Source organism: Bombyx mori, chromosome 19 (assembly GCF_030269925.1).
Source record: "Bombyx mori chromosome 19, ASM3026992v2".
NCBI lineage: Eukaryota > Metazoa > Arthropoda > Insecta > Lepidoptera > Bombycidae > Bombyx > Bombyx mori.
This window is the reverse complement of record NC_085125.1, coordinates 13,714,744-13,729,365: the sequence shown is the minus strand read 5'-3', so window position 1 is coordinate 13,729,365 and position 14,622 is coordinate 13,714,744. Positions and strand designations below refer to the sequence as shown.

The window sequence follows — 14,622 nt, the reverse complement described above, 5'->3', positions numbered from 1 at the left end:
TCCTTATGATTTCTCAATAAATTAATTTCCATCTACGGAAATACATTTACCTAAATAATAGATATTTCTTTACTTATTATATTGCTGTTTTACAATACTGGCCATTTAAAATGTAATTAATTCATAGCAGTAAATTCAATTTAATGAAATTTTATTTTAAAATTTATGGAGTAAATATAATTTGAGAATAAAAACATCAGCTAAAACGTATTTTACCAAGGTAAAGACAGATTATATTTAGCTTTGAAGGTTATTAAAAAGTCTTAGAAAAAAAAAAAAATGCGCCCAACGTGGGGCTCGAACCCACGACCCTGAGATTAAGAGTCTCATGCTCTACCGACTGAGCTAGCCGGGCTTGGCTGTGACAGTTAAAATTTTAGGTTATATATTAACTTTACACCATCACAAAAAAATATATGAGTTTTAAAATCATACTGTAGTTTCTTCATTCCATCATAACGTTTACATGTCTAAACAAATTCAAATATAGCAGATGTAAATAGAATCCTTTTAGTAGAGTGATTTTTAATTTATCACATACAACATAATCTAATATTTGTTTGATGTTAAACATTTTGTGTGCAATAATACCTTCTACATCATAATTTGGTGTTGATTTTAAATCTTAATCGTGATTTTAAAACTAAAATTATAGCTTTCTTCAGATTTGGGCTAAACGAATTAAATTGGTTATTAATCTAAAAACATTAATGTAGACAGTGGCTTGAATCTGTCCCTGGCATTGCTGTAGTCCATTGGCAACGGTAACCAGTCACCATCAGGAGGACCGTATGCTCTTCTCCCTACAAGAGCAACAATTTTGTTTTTTTTTATTGCTTAGATAGGTGGACGAGCTCACAGCCCACCTGGTGTTAAGTGGTTACTGGAGTCTATAGACATATACAACGTAAATGCGCCATCCACCTTGAGATATGAGTTCTAAGGTCTCAGTATAGTTACAACGGCTGCCCCGCCCTTCAAACCGAAACGCATTGCTGCTTCACGGCAGAAATAGGCGGGGCGGTGGTACCTACCCGTGCGGATTCACAAGAGGTCCTACCACCTGTAAGTATATGATCGCTTGCACTATCACCCCGTCTACAAGTCTAGAACATAACCAAATTGTCTCTAAAGACGGGTTCCGGGTTTACCTCGGCGCGGTTATCACATTACCTTCAAGCGATCTAAGTCGTCTAACAAAAATACTGAATAACGAATTAAAATTTTTTCAATCTCCTTGCACACGTCCGCTTACTAAATTACCTTATTATAGTAAAGTGAATGAAGCGTGTCCCATTTGACAGATAGCGTTCAATTACCTTAGATAACAATGTTTACATGAACTAGGAAGGGCCTTGGCAGTGTCATTGTCGAAGTAGATAAAGAGTACTTACTGTCTTTAAAATTTTAAATAGTTTTTTTTTTAGATATAAAAATACATTTCTAATAAACGAATATAAAAAAAAACTCTATCCTATATTATTGGCGGTAGGACCTCTTGTGAGCTCGCGCGGGTAAGTACCACCACCCTGCCTATTTCTGCCGTGAAGCAGCAATGCGTTTCGGTTTGAAGGATGGGGCAGCCGTTGTAACTATACCTGAGACCGTAGAACTCAAATCTCAAGGTGGTTATCTATGGGCTACGATAACCACTTAACACCAGGTGGGTTGTGAGCTCGTTAACCTACCTAAATAAATAAATAAAACGGCTATAGGTTGCCAATGTGGTTCATGTCTTTTTTATATGTTGGGGAAAACAATTTACGGATGCGCGGCCGATGAGGATATGGTCGGATTCAAAGACGACTGCCAACTAAAACCCATCGATCATTCTCTCCCTATATTCGATCACCGCCTAAGACAGACCTCGGGTCAGGGATGGGGGGATCCCGCGGCCATCAATACAAGCCTGGGTTAAAACCTGCAATCACTGCAGTTTGATAGCGCTGTGCCACATAACTTTTTTTTTATTTTTTTTTTATTGCCTTTGTAGGCAGACGGGCGGCATACGGCCCACCTGATGGTGAGTGGTTACCGTCGCCCATGGACTTCAGCAATGCCAGGGGCAGAGCCAAGCCGCTGCCTACCGCTTAATACTCTCCACAAGCCTCGTTTGAAGAAGGACATGTCATAGCGCTCGGGAAACACCGTGGAGGGGAGCTCATTCCATAGCCGGATGGTACGTGGCAAAAAAGACCTCTGGAAACGCACTGTGGATGATCGCAGTGGCTCCAGGTAGTATGGATGAACTCTACTCCGGTGGCGGGCGGTGCGATGGTAAAAACGAGATGCTGGTATCATCTCGAACAATTCCTCAGAGCACTCCCCATGGAACATACGGTACAAAATACAGAGGGAACCGAAGTCCCTCCGCAGACCCATATATAACTCTTCCTCTGCTTTCCGTGATCTCTGATGACTGGCGATACCTAACTTGTCGTGACCTTAAGAAGGAAGTGCGCTCATTGTGCTCATATTGAGCAATGTAACTAATTATAATTTGCGTAATTACTGGTGGTAGAACCTCTTGTGAGTCCGCGCGGGTAGTTACCACCACCCTGCCTATTTCTGCCGTGAAGCAGTAATGCGTTTCGGTTTGAAGGGTGGGGCAGCCGTTGTAACTATACTTGAGACCTTAGAACTTAAGGTGGGTGGCACATTTACGTCGTAGATGTCTATGGGCTCCGGTAACCACTTAACACCAGGTGGGCTGTGAGCTCGTCCACCCATCTAAGCAATAAAAAAAAGTCGGGGTTCACATCCCGCAGACTCATACCAATAGCTGTAACCACGAACCTCTCACATGCTCGGTGCGAACATTGTATGTAGCACCATCCTGTATGTTTTGTTCAAATTGTGAAACCTGTCATGTCTAGAGAAAATCACTTAACAATCGACAAACTTTGTTCTTTCAAAGTTGGCTAACATAATCTTATACTTTTAAACGAGCAATTCTTGTATACATATATATATAATCTGAATCTCGGAAACGGCTCCAACGATTTTCATAAAATTTAGTATACAGGGGATTTCGGGGGCGATAAATCGATCTAGCTACGATTTATTTTCAGAAAATGTTGTTTTATTCGTGTTTTTAATTATCAACTTTATCGATAATCAACTTTATGACTCTTCCCGACATCTATTGGCGAATAATAATACTATTTTTCTTAATTGAGGACAACTAACCGCTTTAAAGACACAAAAAGATGGCGCTATCAAAAAAAAACCTCATCATCTAGTCATCATCTAGTTTATACTAAATGCAACAACAATAATCGCATTTACTTCCTTATGGCGCAGTTGGCAGACTACACGTCTGTAAGCATAATTTCAAACGAACTCAGCCCTTATTCCTTAGGCATTAAGATAATAAACAATAGTCGCGCGTGTTTACGTTTAAAATCTGCAGCGTGCATGACGCGATTTGAGTTAGCACGAGAAAACATGTTTTATTAAAATTTTCCATTTCTACATTTGTGTTTTGATTCATAGAGTGTTTGGCGTAGAGGCGACTCATACCCGATCCTGTGGACCGAATGGTAAACAGTCGACGTCGCCCAAAACACGTCATTACGGATCCTCCCGATCCATTAACGGTGCTTTTAGGTACCACAAGCACCGGTCACCGTCCTCGTCGAAGCCGTCGCTTGCGACGAAGGACTCGACGTGCGAATTAACCCATAGACACAGCCCACTGAGTTTCTCGCCGGATCTTCTCAGTGGGTCGTGTTTCCGATCCGGTGGTAGATTCTGCGAAGCACTGCTCTTGCTAGAGTCAGTGTTAGCATCACTCCGATTTGAGCCCAGTGAGCTCACCTACTAGTTAAGGTCACGCTGAAATAGCCTCTCAAGGCTAGGTAGGCTTAGGTAGGAAAAAAAAATAGCGGCGAAATTGTTCAATGGCAAATTGGATTAACGAAACTCTGCTAAGCTCCTCTGTAACTTTTCATCGCTCATGGACATAGGCAAAGCAAAAGACTGAGTTAAGGGATAGCTTGGCTCTTGAGAGCCCTTTACAGGTCACGCTTGAAGAAGGACATGGCATAATATTCAAGAAAATCGTGGAGGGATATTCTTTTCACAGCCACATGGGAGATGCGGCCAAACTGAAATGCACTGCGGATGAATACAGTGCAGATTGTAGTAGCGCAATGGTAAAGAGGAGCTAACATTTCAAGCAATTCCCCTGTTGAACACATTATGGAATAAAACCTACGAACGAATTGAGATCCATTGCGTTCCATAAAGCGTATGTGATAAAAATAACTAAAAGCACCTAATAAAACTAAGATATGAATACAAAAAAAATACAAGTGATGGAGAAGTGGTTAGCGAACCTGCCTATGGCACCAAGGGTCAAGGGTTCGATTCCCACATTGGGCAAAAATTCGTGTGATGAACAGCTTTGTTTGGGTGTTTATTATCTATATATTTAAACGTATATACATATGTATGTCAGTATCTGGTATTCATAACACAGGGAATTCCAATTTGGAGCCATATGACCGTACGTGATTTATTTCCAGTTATTATTATTTATTTATTATTATAATGGAAATTGAGAATGCTTTGCTTATTTACCCCGCAATATGAATATCATTCAGGAATACGTGCGGTACACATGATCAACGACATGATTACTATAATCCGTTTTCTCTTTAAGGTTAGTTTTATGAGGCAATAAAAAATAATTAGTCAACATAGCGATATGGTAGGCTGCAATGTGCTTATGTTCACGGGCTTCCCGCCCGGTGGTCCGCATGCTCTTAGAAGTCGATTAAAATAACAACGAATTAATTAAAAATAACAATTCTCTCATTTGCGTGCTGGAGGTTCGAACGAGCAGTTACTAGGATTGAGCCGATTTCACCGTGAAGCTCCCCGTAAACTTAACTAGTAAGTGAGCTTCCGGGGCTCAAACCGGAGTGATACTAACACTGGCCCTAGCAAGAGCAGTGCTTCGCAGAATCTACCACCGGATCGGAAACGCGACCTACTGAGAAGATCCGGCAAGAAACTTAGTGGGCTGTGTCTATGGGTTAATTCGCTCGTCGAGCCCTTCGTCGCAAGCGACGGGTTCGAGGTGGACGGTGACCGGTGCTTGTGGTACCTAAAAGCACCGTTAATGGATCGGGAGGATCCGTAATGACGTGTTTCGGGCGACGTCGACTGTTTACCATTCGGTCTACAGGATCGGGTATGTAATTTCCAGCGGCCACGACAAGAGGGTTCTCATGTCGTACTGCCTTCTCAAAGTGGCCCAAAGATGCCTACTGTAGATACTTACTAACTGAGTAAAGTTCTAGGTCATCATGAAGATCCACGTTCCTGAGGAACCATGGTGCTCCGACGGCTATCCTACAAAATCAGGATTGACTCTGTTCTGACAGCCTGTAGACAGTATTTTAAGTTTGTACAGAGCCTTTCGGATATAATATAACAACGCCTTTGGGTATGCCTGATGCTGGAGCGGTCTCGTTCCATAGTTCATCAAGAATGTTTGTACAGTCTACTGTGCTATTAGTAAACGATGAGTGTCCTTGCTCTAGGGATAACTGGTCCGGCGCAGTGACCTTGCTGGCAGTAACAATAATAGCCGCCAGACTGCTACTTGTTTTACATCAACCATATAATTGGATGCATTGGATTTGAGCAAGTTGTGGCCAGTCAAAAATGTCTATACCAGCCTTGCTAATCTAAAGAAACAAGTATCACGATGACCTGGCGTTGTAATGTCTATAGGTCCTATTATTCTGGCCCAATTAAAAAATATACTATTACAATTTTGCCGAAATCGAATGACGCCTTCTGTCTTCTCATATCTATGACAGACACAACTCGACATCCAACGTTCTAATGAGCAAGCTTTGTGGTCGACAATCTTAAGGGGTGCATCGCAGACAATCCCCCGTCGGAGCACCGGTACCCGCGCCGAGTAATTACCCGGTAATTATAATGTTTGCATAACAACTCCCGTGCTCGGAATTCTGGGGTATAATTATATTAAAATCTCGCTGAGGTTTTGGTGGATCGTTGAAATGATTTAAGCATGTTTGAGCTTTCGTATTTAGTTAGTAGGAACGAAATGACATTTATACACCTCGAGCCACTGAGTTTCTCGCCGGATCTTCTCAGTGCGTCGCGATTCCGATGCGGTGATAGATTCTGAGAAGCACTGCTCTTGCTAAGGCTGGTGCGAGCAAGTTCTCTCAGGTTGAGCTCGTAAGCTCTCCTACCCGATCACATCGATCTGGAAATGACCCTTTAAACTACCAGAAAATAGGTAAGGAAAAAAACTAGACCTCACACAAAAACCGTGGCAGATAACCAAAAGTTATTTTAAGGGCAATCATCTAAATTACAAAATTAAATCTTACCTAAAATTAGCATAACACATGAGATATTCTTTGAATATTTAACGCTCATTATTTTAAATTACATCATTTTAAAGGTGTAAGTTTCTGTTGAAACAATTCTCTTTCTCATGTGTGTGTGTGAATGTGAATCTGCGTATGTGTTTAGGTTAGTTAAATAGCGTTCAAATAAACCTAACACACGAATGGCAACTAACTTCTGCAACGATCTTGCGTTTCTTTGAGATACTGGCACCGCTTTAGAGGCCATCGCACTTGATGGCTCAAATTTATAGATCAAAGAACGAACAGAACGAAGAAGACATACATTTGGGATATCCCACCAAAACATCAGACGAACAGATCGCTGCCCCTAACAATAAGTATTCTATATTCTGTTGAACCTTTTACACTTGACAACCGTGGCCTTCCGCTAAATAGTGTCAAAGTTGGAGCATTCCTGTTAGGAAGCATTTTGTGTATCTCTTGTTTGTCCGCACGAGTAGGTACCACAACCCTGCCTATTTCTGCCATGAATCAGTAATGCGTTTCGGTCTGAAGGGTGGGGCAGCCGTTGTAACCAAACTGAAAGCTTGGAACTTATATCTCAAGGTGGGTGGCGATATTTACGTTGTAGATGTCTATGGGCTCCAGTAACCACTTAACACCAGGTGGGCCAGCTAGTCCACCAATATATGCAACAAAAAAATAATAATTTGAATATCGAATTTATTGCCAGTTATACATAAATTCCGTTTCAAATGGCCAGTATTTTAAAACGGCAACTTCATACCTATTATTATACTCAATATCACCTCTACAACCAAAACTAATATCAGCTCACATGTTGAAAACTTCCGAAAGGTTCACGCTGCAGAGCACGCCAAAGATTCAGACAAACATATGCTCGAATATCTGTCCTTAAGCAGTCAGATATAAAATATAAGTTAAGAAGTGAATTGCGATAAAATCGAATGTTACTTTGGGGCTATCGTGATCTGAAGGACTAGGTACCGGTTTTTTTTTATTTCCCTTGAGACAGACGAGGATAGGGCCCACCTGATGGTGAGTGGTTACCGTCGCCCATGGACTTCAGCAATGCCAGGGGCAGAGCCAAGCCGCTGTCTACCGCTTAATACTCTCCACAAGCCTCGTTTGAAGAAGGACATGTCATAGCGCTCGGGAAACTCCGTGGAGGGGAACTCATTCCATAGCCGGATGGTACGTGCCAAAAAGACCTCTGAAACGCACTGATCTGATGATCGCATTTAGGGAACCTCGTATTGCAGCTTTAATTTGGTCGGTAGAATGTTACGAATATTCAAATCCTGTATATAGGTAAGAATCTTTCTAATGAAATACGTACTCAATACGTGACGACCGGCTTCGACAATCAAGTAATAACATCGTTCAATGCAAAATAAACTACGCAATAAATTTAATTTACATAAATACTGGTAGTAAGGTACCTTACGAGCCCGCACGAGTAGGTAACACCTATTCCTATGCCTATTTATACCCGATCCTGTGGACCGAATGGTAAACAGTCGACGTCGCCCTAAACACGTCATTACGGATCCTCCCGATCCATTAACGGTGCTTTTAGGTATCTCTAGCACCGGTCACCTACCTCGCCGAACCCGTCACTTTCGACGAAAGGCTCGACGAGTAAATTAACCCATAGATACAGCCTACTGAGTTTCTCGCCGGATCTTCTCAGTGGGTCGCGTTTCGGATCCGGTGGTAGATTCTGCGAAGCGCTGCTCTTGCTAGGGTCAGTGTTAGCAACACTCCCGGTTTGGGTCCCGTGAGCTCATCTACTCGCCCGGTTACGCTGACATAGCCTCTCAAGGCTATTAGCTTAGGTAGGATAAAAAAGTGCCTATTATCTACATCAAAGCAATCATGTGTTCTAGTGTGGAAGCTGGGACAGTAGTATTACTTATATAGTATAACCTATGTTGCAAGCCAGATTTTATTTCTTTTTACTTGTGTTTTTTATATATATTTTTAGCATGTGGTATGTATTGTGAGCCTAATAAATTACTGAGCAATTGAGACTATATATTATTATGTTCTTGTGACCACTTAACATCACGTAAGCTCTTTCGCTCATCAAAGAAAAAAAAAACTATAATAGAGCTCGGAACCACATCGTAAAATTCATAATTTTCATGAAAACTGCAAAAAAAGGTTACTGCTTAAATATCAACTACGTCATTCACCTCAGTGCAAGTTTGAAGACACGACGGTTGAAATCAGACTTGCCAGTTAACTAATTAATTATCAGTTACAGACGAGCCAGGAGGTACGGTACTTAGTGATATTAGTTTGGTATGTTTGAGACGTATTCTAATTGCCTAAGATGGTTTATGGTTTAGTTAGTAGATATTATGGTAGGGTCACATCGATAGATATCACCATATATGTTTTCCGGGAAGCCATCATGACAATGTGACCTATGTCTTAATGTGGGTGGCGGTTAGTGTACGTTGTCCTACCTCTTTAAAATAATCTCTAAGGGCAAAACACGGATGGGTTCACGAAGCTACACCTTTTTTGGGTTCAAATAAAACGACTGAATCTGCGCATTCGTGACGCTTGCCAGGGCATGTTGGAGTTGAACTACTAGAATCCCATGCTTACTGGACTTCGAACGGGTAATCATTGGAGCCACAATCCCTGACCTCTCGATCAGCGAGTCTTCTAGACAGGGTAACCAACTTGTATCGATCAGTCAAAATCAACTTGGGTCCCAGTTGCTCTTTAAATCAGGTTCTTTTTGGGATTCTCGCGTCGGCTGTCCCCTATGCTGAGAAGACCTGAAACGTTCAGGAAGCCAGGATTTAGGTGCTATCCTCTATACCAGCCACCTCGTCTTGAGGACGACGAAACTGTTGTGGAGACATAGTCATACTCCGACACCAGCTTCTATCAGATGGTGACGTATCATGTATCACACTCTCAGGTGTTCCATTGGAAGAAAATTTTATTCTACTCATATACAGTGCACATAACTTTTTTATTTTTATTTATTCAATTGACATGACCACAGCGAGGTATGGACATGTGATGCGTAGGAAGAAAATTCATGTGACTAAGAGATCTATGGAAATGGTAGTACAAGGTAGAGGGGGAAGAGGTCGACGAATGACGATATGAGAAAGAAAGGAGTGAGTGTTGAGATAACGGCTAATAGAAGAGAATGGAAGAGAAAAATTAGCTGTGCCGACCCTACCTAGTAGGATAAGGTGGGGAAAAAGAAGAAGATTTATTGCATTGATGATATGAGTTCTAAGCTCTCAATATAGTTACAACGGCTGCCCCACCCTTCAAACCGAAATACATTACTGCTTCACGGCAGAAATAGACAGGTTGGTGGTACCTACCCGTGCGGACTCACAGAAGGTCCTACCACCAGTAAAAACATACGGGAGTTCTAATTAGAGTTATTAAATATTGCAAACGTAAGCAGTGCCGCTGGTGCATTATTAAACCTTGCACCGCTGCGAAGTGTAATAAAACTGCAGCGCTTAAACGCACGAGAGCTTTTGAAGCGCGCGCCAAAAAAGCTTTATATAGAAAAGTAAGAAGATTGCTTCTAAACAAGTCAAAGAGTTTCGTGTTCAAAATCACGATTAGCGAAGGAAGGTAGCCGCAGTGCGTTAATATTTTATATTTTAAATATATGTAGGACGTAATATGGTGTTAAACCTAAGAGATTTCCTATGCTGCCATTTCCACAAAAAAACAAAGCCGTAAAACTTGTCTTTACAAAAAAAAAACTATATTTTGTATAAAATATTAGTATTAGTATATAAAATATTAGTATTAATATTATAAAGCCTAAGAGTTTGTTTGTTTGAACGCGCTAATCTCAGGAACTACTGATCCGATTTTAATTCTTTCAGTGTCAGATAGCCTATTTATAGAGGAAGGCTGTAGGCTATATAACACCACGCTAAGACCAATACAAGCGGAGCACCAATAAAGAATGTTTCAAAATCGGGGTTATTTTTACCTTTTGAGAGCTTCCGCTGCGTGCGCTGCAGAAACGGTTAAAGTTTCACTAAAATAATGTATGACAGAATTGTTCCCGTTTGAAAGATCTAAAAAAAATCCGCGACAGCGTATGTCTATATGTTAAGGTTGGCTCGCGATAACGTTTTTTATGCTAACCAAATTTGTTCTAAAATAAAGCATTATTTGTGAACTATTCCACGCGGATGAAGTCGCGGGCAAAAGCTAGTATGTTATATAGCCGGCTTATATTGAATTACACTAATGAAGTCCAAATTTTTACAAATACAAATTTAATAATACAATAATAATGGTTGAATAAGCCCACTAGTCGAGCTGCAAGACTGAACTAATTCACTACCCTCGTCAATCGCGCATTGATCCTGAGCCCGTATTGCGACCATAGCACGCGGTTGGTTACAATTTCTTGAAGAAAGCAATACGAACTAACTCCCTTGTGTTATCGTGATACACGTCTGTCCTTGGCAATGCCGAGTGGACGCAAGAAACGGTTTTATATATTTAAAAAAAAAGTGTGCCAATCATCAAAACTACCACCATGAGGTGAACTGTGAAGTCGTCCATCTGTTTATTTAAATAACCGAAATAAGAAAACAGTTACGTGAAGATTTTTTTGATGGTATTAAAAATTAAATAAATAATTATTAAAAATAAGCATTAAAAATAAGCGGTATTAAAAATATGAGAGCACAAAACAAGAGAGAGCTGTAAAACAAACAGGCTTCGTACAAAATCAATTCATAATTATTCGAAATTAAATTTATGAATACGAACGAATTATAGAGGGAAAAAAAATAATAATCCGAAATACGAATTATGTTTTACAGACCTTAATTACGAATCGTTCGTTTTTAATACTTCGTTAGTTAAACACGATTGATCTCGTAAATCGAATTTCATTGCTTTCTTAACCTTTAAAATTATAATTTTTTTATTGACCAAAAAATCGCACTGAGGTAAAATCTGAAATTTGCTTTTGGAAGACCTCAGTCTAAAAGAGTCGTCCGATTACTTTACAGAAACATACAGTGGTCGTAGCGGCAAAATAATGGTAGTCTAGGATAATATAGCGGTCTACCACCATGTGAGTCCACGCGGGTAGGTACCACCGCCTATTTCCACCGTGAAGCAGTAATGCGTTTCTGAAGGACGGGGCGGCCGTTGTAACTATACTGAGATCTTAGAACTTATATCTCAAGGTGGGTGGCGCATTTACGTTGTAGATGTCTATGGGCTCCAGTGACCATTTAACACCAGGTGGGCTGTGAGCTCGTCCATCCATCTAACCAAAAAAAAACATTCAGAATTACGAGCTATTTATCTTATTCATTTCCACTACCGCTTTTTTCGTAAAGCTATAAGCCAAGGCAGATTTTGTTAGCACCAGTGAGTGTTTCTAAATAGCAGAGAACGATTGTTTTACGAGAGAAGTTTCCAGTGTAAGTGGATCGAAAGACGAAAATAAAGACGTTTATTAGACTTTATTAAGTTGAAAGTTCATTAAGCACTGTACGATTTGTAGTTTTTCTAATAAAATAATAGATGGATCCATCCAAACATGATATATGTAGAAGCAATTTCGAGTCTCAATATAACAGTAACTTTAACATATACTACACCAGTAAATGTTATACTAAATAATTTGGTACTAGCAACATCCGGAAACGTTTCGCTGCTGTAAGCTACCATCAAATACTTTACAAATCTCATATTACGCCGGTAAGAGTAACGCCATCTATCGTCGAATAGCAGAAAAGAATATCAAAAGAACTAATAAACTCGAGAAGTACAACGCCATCCATTATCAAATATCTGGCCTTGATTGGACCACTTTTTCCTTTGTATCGTCTCACTGCTCGGCACAAGACAAATAGTGTATTTCTAGATATTAATTACCCCATATAAGATCAAGTTACATGCTAAGCTCCCTCCCTATAACTATGTCCATCGATGATATGATCATCAAAGGTCCATTAAATCTTCACCCGGTTATGGCTTTGATACTATCGGCATAAAGATTTTCATGTCAGAGATCTTTTCTAAAATGCCATCAATAACTGCATTAATGAAAATATTATCTGTACTGTCAATACCCAAGGGCAAATAGAAAATACCTGTAAATGTAACCTGCATTTTCTCCTTTATTCATAAACGTGCTTTTTAAGGTTCTTATTATTGTATATTCATTTTCAAAGAGCCTTATATTCGTTATCTACTTGGAAAGTAATGTTGTTCCATCACAAAGAGGAAAATATATTAAACATTTTTTAAGTATACATCGTCATTACACTAATGAACATTCACATATTTGCATACGCATCGTTTAGGCACGGTACACTGGTTACGCCGAAATTTTTTTCTCGAATACTATCGCCTAAAAAAGTGTTAGTAGATGACTTAAAATTTTTTCGACAGAATCAGCTTGGTTGAGTGGGGAAATCGCCCACTAATCCAGCGCAGAAGAGTTTGATATCGGAAAATAAATATGTTCTCCTCATCCCTTTTTTATTGAGATTATTTTATTTATTTAAATAAAATTTAATCAATTCATTCAAAATGCTTTATTATCAATATGATATAAAAAGCTTACAAATACGGTAAACGTTTTTTGATTGAACATAGAGATAGACCGTTATACCTACTCAAGACCACCATGTAATATTAAGTAGGTACTGGCGGCGGTAGGACCTCTTGTGAGTCCGCGCGGGTAGGTACCACCACCCTGTCTATTTTTGCCGTGAAGCATTAATGCGTTTCAGTTTGAAGGGTCGGGCAGCCGTTGTAACTATACTGAGACCTTAGAACTTCCGATGAAGTCCGAAACGTTCGTTTCCAACCAAGACTGCGTTGACCGAGCTTTATGACCTAGCGCCGAGTCTTGCAGGAAGGGCCATTCTTGATTATTGAACATGGTGTTGTTAAGGGGCTTCACTACCTTCTCAAGAATGGTATCCTGATATACCTGATTTTGCTTTCGGACAGGATTTCTTCGAATTCTTTCCCTTACTGCTTTGACCTCCTTTTTCGTACAAACACTACGTGGACGGCCAGATCTTTTCTGTCACAAACAGAGGAGGTCTCATTACACCTATTAATGGCCCGGTACACAAACATTTTACTAATACCAAGCGTATGGAGAGTTTTAAAAATTGCATTTGGCTCCATACCCACTTTGTGTAATGCAATCACATCAATGTATTGGCGCAAAAATGAGAAAATTCAATGAGCAATCATATAAAAATGACAGATTCGATTCGGATCGGCTGCCTCTAATAAAATCACACACCATCACCACACCGTCACACAGACTTAAAACTTTTATAACATTTAATTTACACAGTCTCAGAACCGAATATTAGTAAACCAGATCAGAGGCAACAGCTTGTAAATATGTAGTCAGAATTTATGTTAATATTACGAATACAAATTGCAAGATTTCGGAAATGTTGCACAGAATTATAGACAGACAGATAAATTGCAAGTTTGTCGCGCAATCCTTGACTAGAGGTGCACCAGTATGGAAAGAAGTCTTTGAAGAAAAATGAATAAAAATTGATATTGACCGAGAATCCGCTCAGATATAATAAGTTTACGTTGTCGGTTTTCTAATTTATATTATCCTGAATGAGACCGGCATTAGATAATGGCTTTTAGTTTGCTGACAAAAATAATGTAAAATACATCGAATTCTTTACTTTTTTTTTTTATTGCTTAGATGGGTGGACGAGCTCACAGCCCACCTGGTGTCAAGTGGTTACTGGAGCCCATAGACATCCACAACGTAAATGCGCCACCCACCTTGAGATATAAATTCTAAGGTCTTAAGTATAGTTACAACGGCTGCCCCACCCTTTAAACCGAAACGCATTACTGCTTCACGGCAGAAATAGGCAGGGTGGTGGTACCCACCCGCGCGGACTCACAAGAGGTCCTACCACCAGTAATATTTACTTGTTTGTTCGTCCGTGCTTCTTTTATGGAACTGAGCTGAGACTTTGCTTAGTTAAAATTTACGCTTCAGACAAGAGTTTCATCATACCAGCGTTATGCTGATGTATCAATGAGAAACTTATTGAAAAAATAGGTTGTCTGTAAAGACGGTTTACTGACGATAGTTGAGCGTGACAACGTCATAGGAAAATACCGATGGAATGGTTTCATTTTTTAAAATAAAATTTTAATTTTATTTGTTTGATAGATATTTTGTATGAACAATTGACATCAC

The 14,622-nt window shown here is 39.9% G+C and overlaps 1 non-coding gene across 1 annotated transcript; it reads right to left on the bottom strand.

Moving 5' to 3' along the window:
* Positions 1 to 282: 282 nt before the first annotated feature.
* TRNAK-CUU (transfer RNA lysine (anticodon CUU)) lies at positions 283 to 355 on the bottom strand. The gene has a single exon. It is a non-coding gene; the product is annotated as a tRNA-Lys (tRNA).
* Between the last annotated feature and the right edge of the window lie 14,267 nt (positions 356 to 14,622).